Here is a 15,275-nt window from a genome sequence, read left to right on the forward strand (position 1 = left end):
ATAAATATCAGGCAGCCGTACGCTCAGCTCTCGTGCGCAGAATATTTCGACATGAACATTTATTGTTCTACAAAGGGACAATTCTGCTCGGAGTATGGGCTGACATTGCTGCAACTGTTCCGCTGATTGCTTTCAAAATGTTGCCGTGTAAACGTGGCACTTTTCTGCGACGAAAACACTAAAAGGTTTAGCTTTGAAACGCCATGTAAAGAGGGTCTCTGTCTCTTATGCTTGAATTATGTCTCCTGAAGCCTTACAAACAATGGCTGTGGAAACATTTTAAAATTAAGTGAAAGCTCATTTTTGGGATTAGGTAGTGGTTTAGATTAGAAGATTGTCCCAATTTACACAAACTTGATTTATGCCATGATTGTCTTTAATGCTGCTGCCACTTTGGAAAAAACAAAAACTAATATCCTCCCATATGGTCAGTTTTTTTTTTGTTTTTTTTTTTTGTTTTTTTTTCTAATTGATTTTTTTTTTTCCTTTATATTGTAGAACAGTGGATAATATTACACTATAGTTTCAAAGACAAATGGCCACTTTCATTTGTTGATTTTCTTTGTTTAGGGATAAATAAACCATAAAATCACAGCATTACTTACTGTATATAAAGCACACCTTGGATGATCTTGTGGTTTCCATGCCTCACGACGTCAACCCAGTGTGAAATGCCTTGAGGATGCAGATATCCTCTTCCAGGCCTTTCAGCGTGGAGTTATCATGTTCTCTCATTTGAACATGTTTTCTTTTTTCTAGGTACTCTTGATTTCCTCATGGTTTTCCAACTTTCAGGTTCATCGGTCAAATTAAACTGATAGTAAGTACACATGAGATATTTCCCCAGAGTGCACCCTGCTTTCCTTCACTTCTGTTTCATCCTCTGGGATTTGTGCCAGCCCCCCTCCCAAACACTGAATTGGAAAAGTGGTAGAGAAAGATGGAAGATAGAGTTTACTCATATATCTCTTCCAGTATGTCTCCCGCCTTCGTGTTGCTGCTTGTTTTAACAACTCATTCTCAGTCTTGAAAGTCTCTTGTTTTTGTCGCTTCGGCTCAACAGTGTTCACAAAACTCAAAGACCATCTCAATTAGAAGCAAATTCTCATTGTTGATGAATCACATGATTGTCACAGGGTCTCAGGCTGTAACTCGCGCGCCATCGCTGGTGTCAATCTGTCTGAGAGTCGCCCAGTGTTTCCTGAAGGGAAGCAGATGGTGGATGTTTTGACCTTGTTGTCACTGTGTCAGTGAGTGATGCAGCTGGTCTGTGTGCAGGAAGGATTAGTTGTGATTAATTAGCAGCTTCTCAAAATGACAAAAGTGTCGGCACAGGTGTGCAGCACCGATTTTCAATCCCCTCCCTAACCCACCAGAAGGAGCGAGTTCTTGGACAATACGACTGAATGCTCGGAGTCTCATGCAAAAGATTTGTCTTCACTAAAAATAAAAGTAGACATGAGTGGATATTTTTCTGGTTTTAGGTCACAGTGCTTTGTGAGCACAGATCCCATGAGTCCACACGCAGGTGTGAAGCATCGCTTGCTCCGGATGTAAGGAAGCGACACAAAGCGGCCAGACGGTGTGCAAAGAAGAAGCAGGTCAGCGGTTGTTACAGCATTTCTGTCAGGATAATGTATGTGTCTGTGTAAAGCATTGATGCAGGTTAAAACCCGATTTTGCCTTTATTTTCTTAAATGTTGCTTTTAATGAAAAACAATACTTGAATTGCTGTTCATTAAGACATCGGAGGTCAAGTCGCATAAAGAAATCTTGAACTGCTCAAGAGATAAAGTGTGGCCTTTTCTCATGTTGACCTTAACTTTGAATTATGGATTTTTAAAGGTGACCTGATTAGATATTGTTCCAGTGGGACCGTGCTAGGTAAAAGAGCCCCTAATGAAGTGTCTTGGTAAGAAGAAGCACAACCTTTCTACACAAGGTGCAATATTTTATACGGATTTCAAAACTTTGCATCCTCATGAAGAATACTTGTGATTCTTCCTTGAGCATTTTGTGTTTTTTGGTGTGATTATTAAACCCTTTCCGCTGCCACTGCCACCACTAACTGTACTGTAGGCAGTGCAGAAAATGCTTCCCAACAGGGGCAATAATCCACGTTGTCTCCAGCCCACTAATTCAATTACCAATCTCAGACTGCTACTAGCGTGGCCAATGGAACAGAAAACAGTGGGAGGCTGAAGAAAACTGCTCTCGTTGCAAAGTCACACTTCTTCCCACTTAAAACAAGTGAGTGTGTGTGTGTGTGTGTGTATGTTGTTTGCCTCCTGAATGGAGGACTGTGGCCTCATTGCAGCAGGGGTGATTGGCTCGCAGGATGCTGTTGCCATGGTATCCATGACCAGATGCTGAGTGAGTCGGGGGTCTGAATCTGGCCTGTGTTCGCCAGTTTTACTGTTAGAAAGTTCACTGAGAGTTAAACTCCAAGAGAAATAAATGTCTCAGTCAGTAGTTTTTTCCTTACAGAGTCACTGATAAATTAATTTATTGAACCACAAACAATGTAACGGCATGTCAATCCCAGTATGTTTATTAATAACATCCTAACATTAATATACTGGAAACATGAACTGATTCAATGAGGTATTGTTGTCAGAATGGGATAATTTTTAGAAGGAACAGATTTAATGGTGTTTTCCACAGACTTGTGAACAAATTATGTTAAAACAGTCTTTGATTACCCATCTAATACACCTACTTAGTCAGCCGGAAGTGTTTGATGAACCACATATAAGGGCAAATAAACTCATCGGGATTTGTTAGCACTCGTATCGGAGAACAGGAATGGCTCAATGTCTGTTTTACATCGTTACTCCTGCATTTTTCAAACCACTTTACATGCAAATTTGTGTGACTTTGTTGTCACGTCATTAAATTGCGATAAAAGGTAAAGGGAACAGGTGAGCAGACACCAAATCAATTTCATTCCATTTTTGTTTAAAATTTCTCAGACCCGTTTTTATGTTGTTATGAAACATGAATACAGAATTATGCATGAGGGAAACACCAGCCAGTGCTTTAACCAGGAGATTTTCTTTAACAGCAGTAAAGTCATTCCAAATAAGATAACCTTTATGTGATTTGGAATTGCACTGAGATTACATTTCTTTCCTCACACAGCCCGTGTTAAAACTGTTTGGATTATCTGTTCAAGGATATAATGTGGTGCTTCGCACTCTGTTCTAACAGGAAACACACCCAGGATTTATTCTGGGATGTTTCTGCCTGGAGTTTGCAAGTTCTCCCTGTTCGAGCCAGTTGGTAACTATGAATTGCAAGCAGCGATCTCACATTCCAGATTTGCTCGCACGCAGACGAGCGTCTCAGTCTCAGACCCACTGACGCCCTGTTTAAACGACCTGTTTTTAAGTGAAAACTAAAAGAGGACATTGTTTTCAGTGCTTCTGCCATTTCCGTTTAAACCAGGCTCCGAGCTACCAACAGAAACACCAGGACATTATCCCACAATCATAAACAGGCACTCAAACGTGGTAACATATTCCAAGTTACAAACAAATAATGTTTCTTCATCTTTAGCAGCATCAGATGAACAGTCACTTATATTTTTAGCGTTTCATTTTTAGTTTTTCTCGCTTTTTTCCGCGGGTTTTCTCCTGGGACACATTAATGAATCGGTGGCCTGGTGGCAGAATGTGGTGTGCTGCTCTCACTCCCAGTTACTGCTGTTTGTCACAGTGTATGCGCAATTGTTTCTGGCAGTCCTAGGTGTGTGCGTGCGTGTGCGTGTGCACGGGCGGGCATAAGCATACCCCTGCGAGGGAACGGGACACCTGGGAGAGACGCCAACGACAGAAATGTCTCACCTGTCAATCAAGCGCTCGCCACACTGCTGTCCTGGAGGATGAGGAGGAGAAAGGAGAGAAAATCTGAAACGCTTCCATCCTCTTAATGAGGAAGGCCTCCTTTTGGGAGTAAAGAGTGCTTAAGGAACGGAACAGTGATTCGAGAGGAAAAACAAAGAAAGAAAAACAGTGAAAAACAGCCAGTTTCTGTGTTTAAGGTTTCTCAGGCAGCGTGCGAAACCTCCCAGCCGAGACTTTATCGTAATTAGCTCTGTCAGATGGCCTGTGCCAGGGGAAGCTATTACCTTAAATAGACTCACCAGTGATACGGATCCTGGTTCTTACAGATGTTTGCCTGCCTGTTGAAGATACAGCTGGCTGGTGCCGGTTTGGGCTCTTTTCCAGTTTTGTGAGCCTGATTACTGATGCAGAATTAAAATAGATAAATTGGGAACTCTCAGTGAAACAAAATGTTCAACATGGGGCTCTCAGTGCTACACTGTGTATTAACGTACCATTGAATATATAAAAACAACACAAAATACCTGTGCAGTTTCACACATACACACAACTGATAAGGATCTCAGCAGGTTTTGAAACTAGAGCGTAGAGTCTGGTGCTTATATCTCGGTTTGAGATAAGGTAGGAGAGTGTGGATGCTGATAAAAGCGAATCTGTAGATGTACAGATCCATTTCCATATGACGAATTCACCCACTTTAACTAACTCCTGCTCACAGGGAGCTGGAGTCAATCAAAGCTGGCGATGGGCAAACGTCAGAGTGTACACCGGACAGGCTAACAGTGACACACATACCCCAATGGGTGATTCAGAAAGTCATACGTTTTGCAATTCATTATAGACTAAAGACTTTCAAATACTAATGGTGTTAATAGAAGTGCGGGAGATAACACAATAATCCCACGTCCTTCTCATCTGATATCAAGACAGGACATCTGTCGCTGAGGGGCAGATTATCTGCTCCACTCTAAGGTCACATGTTGACAAGATTAAGAGGCACAAGGGTGATGAGTCTGTGGCAAACACCTATGGAAGCAGCTGCTGAGTTTACCCACAGCTGTTAATAGCTACAGTGCTGCCTGCATGGTGTCAGCATCTGGCATGCGGCTCGGTGGAAGATAGCTATCCTAAATCTTGTGAGAAGCAGGGGAAAAAGGGAGCTGCAGTGTGTGCTCTCACAGAGGGGAAGAGGAAAAGGTGGGGGCTGTAAATTAAAGGGATAACTGGAAAGGAGATAAAAAGGTAGATATAATGAAATAATTCCCATTGAAGGGATTTCCACATAGAAGCCATGTGTGTTACTTTGATTGGGCTCCCTTTACAGGAGTCTGTAGGTTGCTTAATGCTGCCTGAAAGAGGATGAACATGTGGAGACGGCGGAGGGAGGGGAAGACGGAGCGAACTCCTCCCGGTTTTGAGCTCGCTACATGGTTACATGCTTAGCCTCTGATTAAGGCTTGCTGTGTGTGGCTAACATCTGCTGTAGCATGTGGCTGTCTAAATATTAGCTGGCAAACTAAGCTGTAAGGAGGGAATTGTAAAGGAGGAGCAGGTGCCTGAAGAGGGCCGTTCCGTATCCGGCATTAACGCGCGTTTGCTTCTCATATTCGGCTTTGGTTGCAAATCTGATTTAGCGGGATTACATTTACCCATTTAAAACTTGCATGCAGCACATTCTGTGTGCAGAATTCATTGATTTCCATAAAGCACAATGTCTAAATTTCTATTGACAGAATTCAGTACCACAAGAAATGAGTATTTGTTGCTAATTCACAAATGGCAGTAAATAATTCAGTGTTTACACATTTCAGATTGTGTTGGAGAACGCGTCAAACCCAATGCATTTATATTTAAAGCAGCATAGCTCCTTTTTTTTCTTCCCCATTGCTGAAACTGACATTGCAGCTGCTACCTGCAGTATTGGTTGGGTTTGCTTGAGGTAGCAAGAAAAAGGTGTTCAGTTGACCTTTCATCTGAGAACTGATGTTTTTCCCTCGCAGTGTAACAGTGCTCCGCGGATTGTAGTCACACATGGCTGATATTGAATCAGTGTGCAGGCTTGACCGTTTCTAAATGAGGCTTTTCTATTTCAGTCATGATCTGATCCAAGTGCGTCGCGTTTTTGAAAAAAAAAAAAAAAAAAGAAATAAAAAAAAAATCTCTGAAAGTTAGGTGGACAGAGACGGCATGAAAAAAAATACCAGTGTTGCAAGGGATTATATCGCGGTTTCACTTCATATGACTCACCTGATTCAAACCAAAGGCAGAAAAAAAAAAGCAGTAAGACCTCACCCCCCTACTATTTGGTTGACAATAGGAATTAATTTCAAATTACAAGGACGTCTCCATGATGAACATAATTGCCTTTCAGACCGCACTTTACCAGTAAGAGCCTTGACAGTGGAAATGGAGCTGACACACTATCTTGTCCTCCATTGTACTTGGGAGAGCCAGACACACTGCGGTTTGTCAGGGATTTGTCACAGACGCTTGTCTTCCAACAATGGTTTGACTTAGCTGTTGTTACTGGTGCTGACCCAAACCAGAGCTGGACGGGACAAGAGGACAGAGGTGAATCAGAATCAGAGGGACTAATTGGAGGAGATAACAGCTGTATAATAACTCAAAGGTGAGAAGCAAGCAGAAAGAGTCACTTTTGAGCAGATAATTTAAATGGCTTTGATAAGAAAGGCATTTGTTTGGTTCCAAAATCACTTCACTTGGCCAATACTTCTGTAACAAAACTAAAACCCTTGCACAGGTTGAGAGCAGGCTGGCCCCTGCTGAGTTTGAAACAACTCTATCAGCCCGTGGCTCGCTTCCTGGACGCTTCACTTTGATGCCTCACTGTTTGAAGATGATCCACTATTGTGAATGGTAATGAGGATGATGCGAGGACACAAGCACAACAGGCATCGTTTATTTATCAAAGATGCAATTTCCATTAAGTCCTTAGTAGGCCGTCAGCGAGACCAATCCGAGTGAGGGCTGTTGAAGCAGAGAGAGCAGAGTGCTGCAGCGAAACTCCATCCTTTTTAAGTGAAACAAATTCAAAGCCTTACATTTTACTGACACCAGAAACTTTTAGTGTTTTACTTCTTTGGAATTCGAGTTTTTGCTCTTTGTATTGTACATTAGATGACGGGGTTTCACTGTATGTGAATAAATCATTAATGGTCATTTGCTCAGCTACATAGGCGATGTTGTGTGTTTGTGGTTGTTCCTTTAATGAACTCGTGTCATCAAGACCTGAAGAGAATCCCTCAATTTTTAACACTTATATGTTGATAAAAGTCTCATTGGTTGCCTTATCAAATGTGCGTCATTGCTTCCCAACATCTGTGGTTCGCTGGGTTGAAACCTCTGTTTTTAAAGTGCAATCTGAACTTTTCTATCCAGATTTTTACATAATACATCATCTAAATGAAAATATATTATAAGGTTGAGTGATAAAGACTTGCTCAGTGTTCAATATGAAATATGAATATTTGAAAAAAACTGAATGCTTCACATCACTGATGGTCAAGGTTTTTTTTTCTGCTCATTGTGTGTTGCAGTTATTTATTTTAATTTCCTTTGCTTTTTACTTTCTTCTCATGGGAGACAATTTATTATAGCTTGTAAATTATTTGGCAATTACCACTGAAATAAAGGAGCTGTTTCATGTCTGCCTTTTATCCATTATGTATATATATTTATATATTTAAGTAAAGAAAATGAAGCATTACTATACTAGACTGTTTACATTGCAATGAGATAGTTATGAAGGATTGCCAAGGTAAAGCTATCTATTTAATGGAAAGGTAAGCTAATTAGTGTCATGAAAAAGAACAAGAGGAACGGAAATAAATGCAGGTGCGCATAATTTGGAAGCCATATAGAAACCTCATATTGTGGCCTTGTGATATTCACAGCTATTGATTTTAAAGCCAATCCACGGCTTAGCCGAGGTTTAAGTCCTCCGTGAACAGCGAGCTTTTAAAAGAGAGGTGGGAATGGCGACTGATAAAAGTGCAGTGTCTCTTTGTATTTCACAGCAATCAATTGGACTGTGTGGATTTCTGTGTGTGCGCGCTGCACCCGAGTCAGCGTTGTCAGGTTCCTCTTTTTTAAACAAAACAAAACAACCAAAAAAGTCCAGGCTTGTGCCATAATGCCACACAGTGATTTTAAGCCCCTTTTATCTTCCTGGATACACCAACAAGGGTATAAATGGGTGGAAAAAGAAAATCAAATGGATATCATTCTTTAAAACCATCATCATACCTTTAAAAGCCTCGATCTATTTCCGTAATGGTGTTTGAGTCTGAAAAATTGATGCTCCTGAAGAATTGCCTATTGTGGGGACACAATTTTCTACATACGATCCCTTTCTGCTGCCCCTGCCAAGGCAAGGCATTTCATCCAGTGGTTAAAATGGCACTCTTCCACAATCCTTTTCAAAGGAACCATTCAGTAAGTGCCAAAAGGCACCTCAATGCAGTCCTGGTGATTGGTCATGTCATGTTATGCCCATTGGAGGTCCCAAGGATTTGGCTGTCGAACTGTTTTTGCAAGCACACACATGGGAAGACACAGAGGTGTAATTTTTCATGTGTCCATGAGCGTATTTGTGTAATAATTTGTTTCCATGTTCTGTTGAGCAGTGGGTCTTGATCTTTTTTATTTATTTATTTTTTTTTTTCCCCTTCAAACCCCCACTGCTTGCCATTACTGCTTTCAAAAATAGCTTTGCCACTCGACTGGCACTCAGCCATCAGCAAAATTACATGTTTTTGACATGTTTCATTCAGAACATGCTGATTCTATTCCATTATTAATGCTGACATTGGCCATAATTACACATTTACCCGTCCATACATCTTCTGTACTGCTTGATCCTGCGCACGGTCGTCCATACTAAGCCGGTCCCGGGGTCATCAAAGCAGATCTTGTGATTCAAATGTTTCATTTAGCACAAGTTTTACATCGGATGACTTTCCTGGCACAACATGAGCATCTTCTAGTGACAAGCTTGCTTCCATAACGTATGTCCCAGGAGTCTGCAATCTGCAGCTCTGGAGCCACATGCAGCCCTTTGACCCCTGTCCAGTGGCTCACTGAGGCTTTCACATGCAAATGAATATATTTCTCTCGTTTTTAACGAGAGGATCGATAACACATAGCTAAAGCTTCTAAAGCAGCAAAAACTGCAACAACACCCAAAATAATGGATGGATGGATGGATGTGTCATCTTATTCACTGCTTCTCACATAAAAGCAACTTGAAGACTCTGCTTTAGTCTTTGCCGATAAGTAGTATGTTGCATAACAGTGTTTTTTTTTCTTTTTTTTCTGTGTGCTAGTGATATATCTGTACTGTGTGTAACTTAGGTTTGAAAGTGGCAGCATACATCCACTGATTTAACATTTCCAGGTAGTAAAGCCGTTCCTTTGACCAGCACCTTCACGTGCACCCATCCGATTGAAGTGGAAAATATTAGCAATGCAAAGAAGGCAACCTCATTATATGAAAGCAGAGCTGGCAAGAGAGAAGTTATTATGCCATACATGCCTGTTAGAACACAGAGAGACTGAACAGCATGCCTTTTACACTGCGCTAAATAGTAATGAGATCATTTAAAAATATCTAAAAAAAAAAAAGTATGCATGTTTCATGAATCATGTAGAGAAGAGGGGGCGTCCTGCTGGTTTAAAACACTGAAGCGACATAATTATCTCAGGTTTTTCTTTTCACACACTCCAGAAACACAACTTCGAATTGGATTTGAGGCACTCATTGGTTAATTTGCATATATCTGAAGCAGTTGATTGAAAATGTGGCATGAAATGTGAGCCTGTGTGAGAGAGAAAGAGACATCCAGAGGACAAGGTTGTGTTGCAGTTTTCATGAGGGCAATTCTTTGGGGTTTTCCAGGTATGAGAACTGCAAAAAAACTTTGTTGCCCCGAAGGCACATGGCGTCAACGCCCGGACCAATCAAACCTGCCTTCAGCCCAACGAACAGCTCTCCTGACGCTGTGTGAAGAATCTAATAGCCGACGTGATCCGGTGATATTTATTTATGACCTGGACTCACTGCTGGACCCATCATACTGACCTTTCTCTTGCTAACTTAATAATAATAGTGGGAGGAGGGGAAAAGAGGCAGAGCAGTAAGCACTGGTTTGCTTTTGAGTCTTCTTTTTAATGGGCACTTGTGATTTCAGATGTGGAATATAAATCAACTGAAGCCACTTTTTTGTGAAGATCTGCAATTAGGATTTAAAGACGGTATTTGTCAGTAATCATTTTGTTTTTGTGACTGTTCCACATGTAGTATGTCTGAGATTAGTTCCTTTGCATGTTAAAATGCCACCAAAATAAAACGGTATGAAAGGAGATCTAAATTATACCTTGCACATTTGGTTTGACACTAATAATTTCTTGGGAGCAGATCTTCGGAGCCATTTGTAGCACTTCGGGGCATGGTGAGACATTTTGATGTTATTTTTTTTTTATTTATTTATTTTTTCTGCGTCACTGAATTCCAGCTTTGCAGAGAGGGGGAAATATGTCAACTCCTGTTACCTCACAAGGTTCGTAAATGGACTCCCAGAGAGGAGATCATTCATGGGGAATTTCAACAGTATTTGACGTATTTAAACGTTTTGTCATTTTTGGATGAAGAAGTGTCACCACATATATCTGAGTAGAGGAAAGGTCCATGCCATTACTTGAGATTACCAGTATGAACAGTGTTGAGTCTCAATTAATCATCGCCCAATTATTTTGAGATATTATTTTGATTACCATAAACAAACTTGAGCAGATATTTGGCAGCCTTCAGTCTCAGTGCACATCTTCATAGTTTATACCAAGTCAGGTATTACTTTTATTTTCAGGCAGTGCCGAGCAATTCCTCCTCGATGAAACCTCTGCATTATAAGTATTCTGCACTTGAGTTTGCACAGGAGAGGGCATGACCTGCTTTACCCATTCTTCTTTTTCAGCCAAAGTATTTTTTAATATCTTCTGATATACACACATCTGCTTCCTGAAATCAGCGCTGCTTTCATTTCCAGCTCAGAACTGTTTGAAAAAAGACTGTAAACAATGGGGGGTTTTCCGGAGTTCATGCAGCTGGGAACCTGAATAATTACCAGTCCAGGTCCTGTTTTCCAGGGTTGACAGTCAGCATCATGGCAGACTGCTGCTTACCGCTGTGGTCAGAGTAAAAAGTACGGTCAGCATGAAATGAAATTTATAAGTTACTATTTATTGTCACAATATATAATTGCACATTTCTTGGACAATTGAGGATTTGTTGTCTGCTGTTAACATATCTATCAATCATTTTAACCATCGTTATGTATTGTTGGAATAGTAACTTCAGTTATTACACTTTGAAAGCACTTTTACTTTAAATGCTGCTCCTTAGTATAATAAATTATCACATAGTTTACAAAATCCATCCTTGGATGCCAACATTATTTTGCATTTTAACTTGTTTGGAGTGTAGAAAACACAAGAGGGTAAAGACGATGATCTATGAGTTTGGAAGGTTGCCGAGCAATACAAATAAAAACTACAATTCATTTGAGCTGACAGCCAGAATAAACAGTCTGTAATTCAGAAATATTTTGTGGCCTGATATGCAATCACTTGGATGGTTACACTGGGCTCAAAATCATTTAAAAATGGTGATGTGCTGTAATATAGTGGAAGGTTTTGCTTGAAAAAACAAAATAAAACAAAACATGTAGACTTGATATAATGCAGTTGTGAACATTTTAGAAGTCCTCTATGTGTCACTTCTTATAAACAAATGGATAATTAAATTTGGGAGTCCGAAATTATAAAGGCAAAAAAAAAAAAAAATCTATTTTTAAGAATTCAAAAAGATTTTTCTGTCTAAATGTCAAAACAATGTATTCATTAATGTCTGATTTAAGGCTTGAAGTAGTTCCTATGTCATCTGTATAGACCTTTACCTTCATTTGACTGTATGGGAAAACCTTCGTGACTGGTGAGGGACTCTTGCATACGTCGCTGGAAGCTCAGGGTATCGCAGCAGCCCATCCTGGCCCTGACCCATGGAGGGACAGGACTTCCTGCTGAGGGTGTCCCATTCGGTGTGGCCCCGGCCCACCAGGAGACTGCCATCATGTATTGCGGTCTCTTAAGGCGGGGATGGGTCTGTGTGGGTGGTCTGTGCGGGGCAGCACAGAGCACATCAGTGCGCTGGAGCTGCTGGCAGTATACCTGACCCTTGAATGTTTCTTGGCCATACCTGAGGGGAAGGCATGTACTCGTATGTTCAGTCAACGCCTTGGCCGTCTTCCACATCAACCACTCGGTCCAGCATGAACGCTGCCACTCCCCATCCACTGGGTGTGGTCCTTGTCTCTGCAGCGGCTCCCCAGTGAGGTTGGTCTCTGGGATTCCTCATTACTAAGTTCTGATATGTCATTCCGTGCTTTCATCACCGCCGTCTGGCAGTCTGGAGGGATGAAATCGAACGAAAGTTGCGAATGTAACTACGGTTCCATGAATCCTGGATGACCGCCAGAGCTGGAGCTCGGAATCCTCATGATCACGCTAGAAAATTCTGGAAGAACCGACCCTGGGATGACAGTGGAACTTATTACCTTTCTAGAGTCACCCAGGGCTCACAAGTGACGTTGTTGGTATACATACTCGAACTGCGCATGCGCAAAGGGAACATTCCGTGCTTGAAATACTAATATGACCTCTGATCATACACCTCTTGCCTCACTTCTGAAGCACCAACCAAGCCAGTTATTTATAGATCAATGGCATCTGAAATGCACTTATCATGATTTCTTATTAAAATTACAGGAATTAATCAGCTTCCTCCCCATGTCCACTCATCTCTCCTCCTGATGTAATTTCAAATTGCCATCAACGAATGTTCCCTTTTCTGTAGATCCCTTTTGGCACGACATTTACTTGGTGAATACTAAGGTCGGAGTCTTTAAACACTCAGTGGATTGCGATCGAGGGGAAGAATATGTCTGTTTTTTTTATACATGCGTGCGTGCCCCGCAAGTAAAACTCATTCCAAGCAGAAGTTAAACGTTGGCAGAAATAAGCACAAGAAATAAAATCAATAATGTGAAGTCATTTAAGGTTTGCCATAAACAGCAACTTCTGTATCATCTTTTTATTGAGAGCCCGAGGGTCAGACAATTCACCTTTCTCTTGTTCACTTACATTTTCCTTATCCAGAAACCTACTAAGCCTGAACTGCTATTCTTCTTTAATCTTTTATATTCTGTTGTGAGCATTAAAACATGCATAGCTTTTAATTAGAGACCTTTGCTCACACTGCGAGAAATATATAGTATATTTTTAGCTTTAGACTGAGACAGCTGTTCCTCCCAGCATTTAGTAGTTAAAATAAGCTTAAAGTTAAGTGTTTGCAATGTATTTCAGTGTTTTTGTGCATATTTCAGACTCTAAATCTTTATCCCTTTTCATCCTCCTCCACATGTCTATTCTACTTTTTGAAATCTCTCTCCTAATTCTACTTGCTCCCTCCCTGTTTTTTTTAAATATTTTTTCTCATTTTGATCCCCGCCATGTTGTCCTCTAGTACCGTCCCCTTACTTCCTTCTCATGCTGCTTCCACTCTTCTTATTCTTTCCTCTCTTCCTCAACCTGCTGTGGTTTGTTCTTCATGTCCATATTTCTGTCTTCCTGACACACATGCATGCAGTATCCACCCCCCCCTACCCCCTCACATCAATAATGGATAACCCACATAGTGATAGCAGGACTCCTCTCCTGCTTTTGACCAACTTACATGCTGTGTGAGAGGGGTAACATCTATCAAGACTGTTACACTTCCAACCCCTGCTGCTGCTGTTGCTGCACCGTGATTAGAAGGGCTGAGTGTGTGTGTGTGTGTGTGTGTGTGTGTGTGTGTCTGAATTTGCAAAAGGGCAGAAAGAGCAATTTGATAACACCATGTTAGACCTGGAGCTTTACATTTCTATTCATAACCCCCCCGGGAGGCACCACTCATGCACAATGCGCGGCTACACACCAGTGCTGCATTACAAAATCCCAGCCAACGCTACAGTGATTATGGTGAGCGAAATCATTATGCTTACCACACAGCAGGTGGTGAGGCAGGACTAAGACCTGAGCTAATCCGCACAGCACTGCCTCTGCTCAGGAGGAGGAACGGATTCCTGTTCGTCACTCCCGCTTTTAATTACAGGTAGTCCACACGGCTTGGCATGCAGGCTGAGGCCATGGGTCATCCACACCTGCAAATTGGCCAGTGTATACTGAAACACTTCATTCTGACCTGGATAACTCACAGAAACTTTTTTATCTGCTGTGATAAATCTTAGCAAACAGACATAATTCCACAAAAATATATTTAAACGTGAAATATTCATGTTAATGTTCTAGAAACTTGTCTTTTTATACTTGTTACCTTAGCTCTGTCCTGCCGTGGCCACATATTGACAGCAGCAGACTGTAGAGCTTGGCTTCATGGTGTGGTGAGGAGTGTATTGTCATGGTGTGTTAAGGCATCCAGATGTATGCAGGCACTCTAAGGCCCGCTTTCCACGATCAGGTTCCAAGTCAAAATGCAAAAGGTTTTGTGTTTTCATTTCAGAAAGGTCTTGTACTTACACAGCGACGTTTTGAAAATGATGTTACATGAAAATGACAAATGTTGAAAACGATGTAGTTTTCTTGTTGAGCAACTAGTGGGCGCTGTTGTTTGTTTTTGTAATGAAACCACACATGTGCGCACACACACACACACACACACACACACACACACACACTCACAAGGGAGGTGTAGTTGGAGCTTTTTCAAAAAGCTTCACCTTTGGAGACATTTAAAATGTGTGTTTTCATTGACTCCGAGCACCGTTGTCATGTAAACGGAAAATTAAAAATGCAATGAAAGTTTCCAGTTTCACTTAAAAACATTTTGTTTTTCATTTGTTGCACCCCAAAAAAGAAACAAAAATGGCTTAAGATGGTGTTTTTTTTGGAGCAAATCATCTGATCTGCAATCTTTCTTGTCACCATGTTGTTTCTCTTTCTGACTTTTCACTTCCAGTGCAGCTTTGGTGCTAATGGAACTTCACTATCAATAAGGTAGGGAACTTTTACTGCTGCATCTCTTATCTTTTGGCTCACATCCCGGGGTCGTTCTATCTCGCACACTTCCGAAAACAGTGTGTTTTCAAATGTATAAGTTCGAAACAAGTGTCACTTTAATGTTTTCTTTGTACTTTTTAAACTTAGTAAAAGGCTCAGGGGCTGAATGGACCCTCCGCTGAGACAGTTTGCCCCCAGGTCTTAAGCTAGACACCCCTGTTCTGGAGAGTTTTATTGGAAAATATTCCTCTACAACATAGCCTGCAGTGTGTGTGTGTGTGTGCAAGTGTGTGTTTG

Source organism: Salarias fasciatus, chromosome 17, assembly GCF_902148845.1.
Source record: "Salarias fasciatus chromosome 17, fSalaFa1.1, whole genome shotgun sequence".
NCBI lineage: Eukaryota > Metazoa > Chordata > Actinopteri > Blenniiformes > Blenniidae > Salarias > Salarias fasciatus.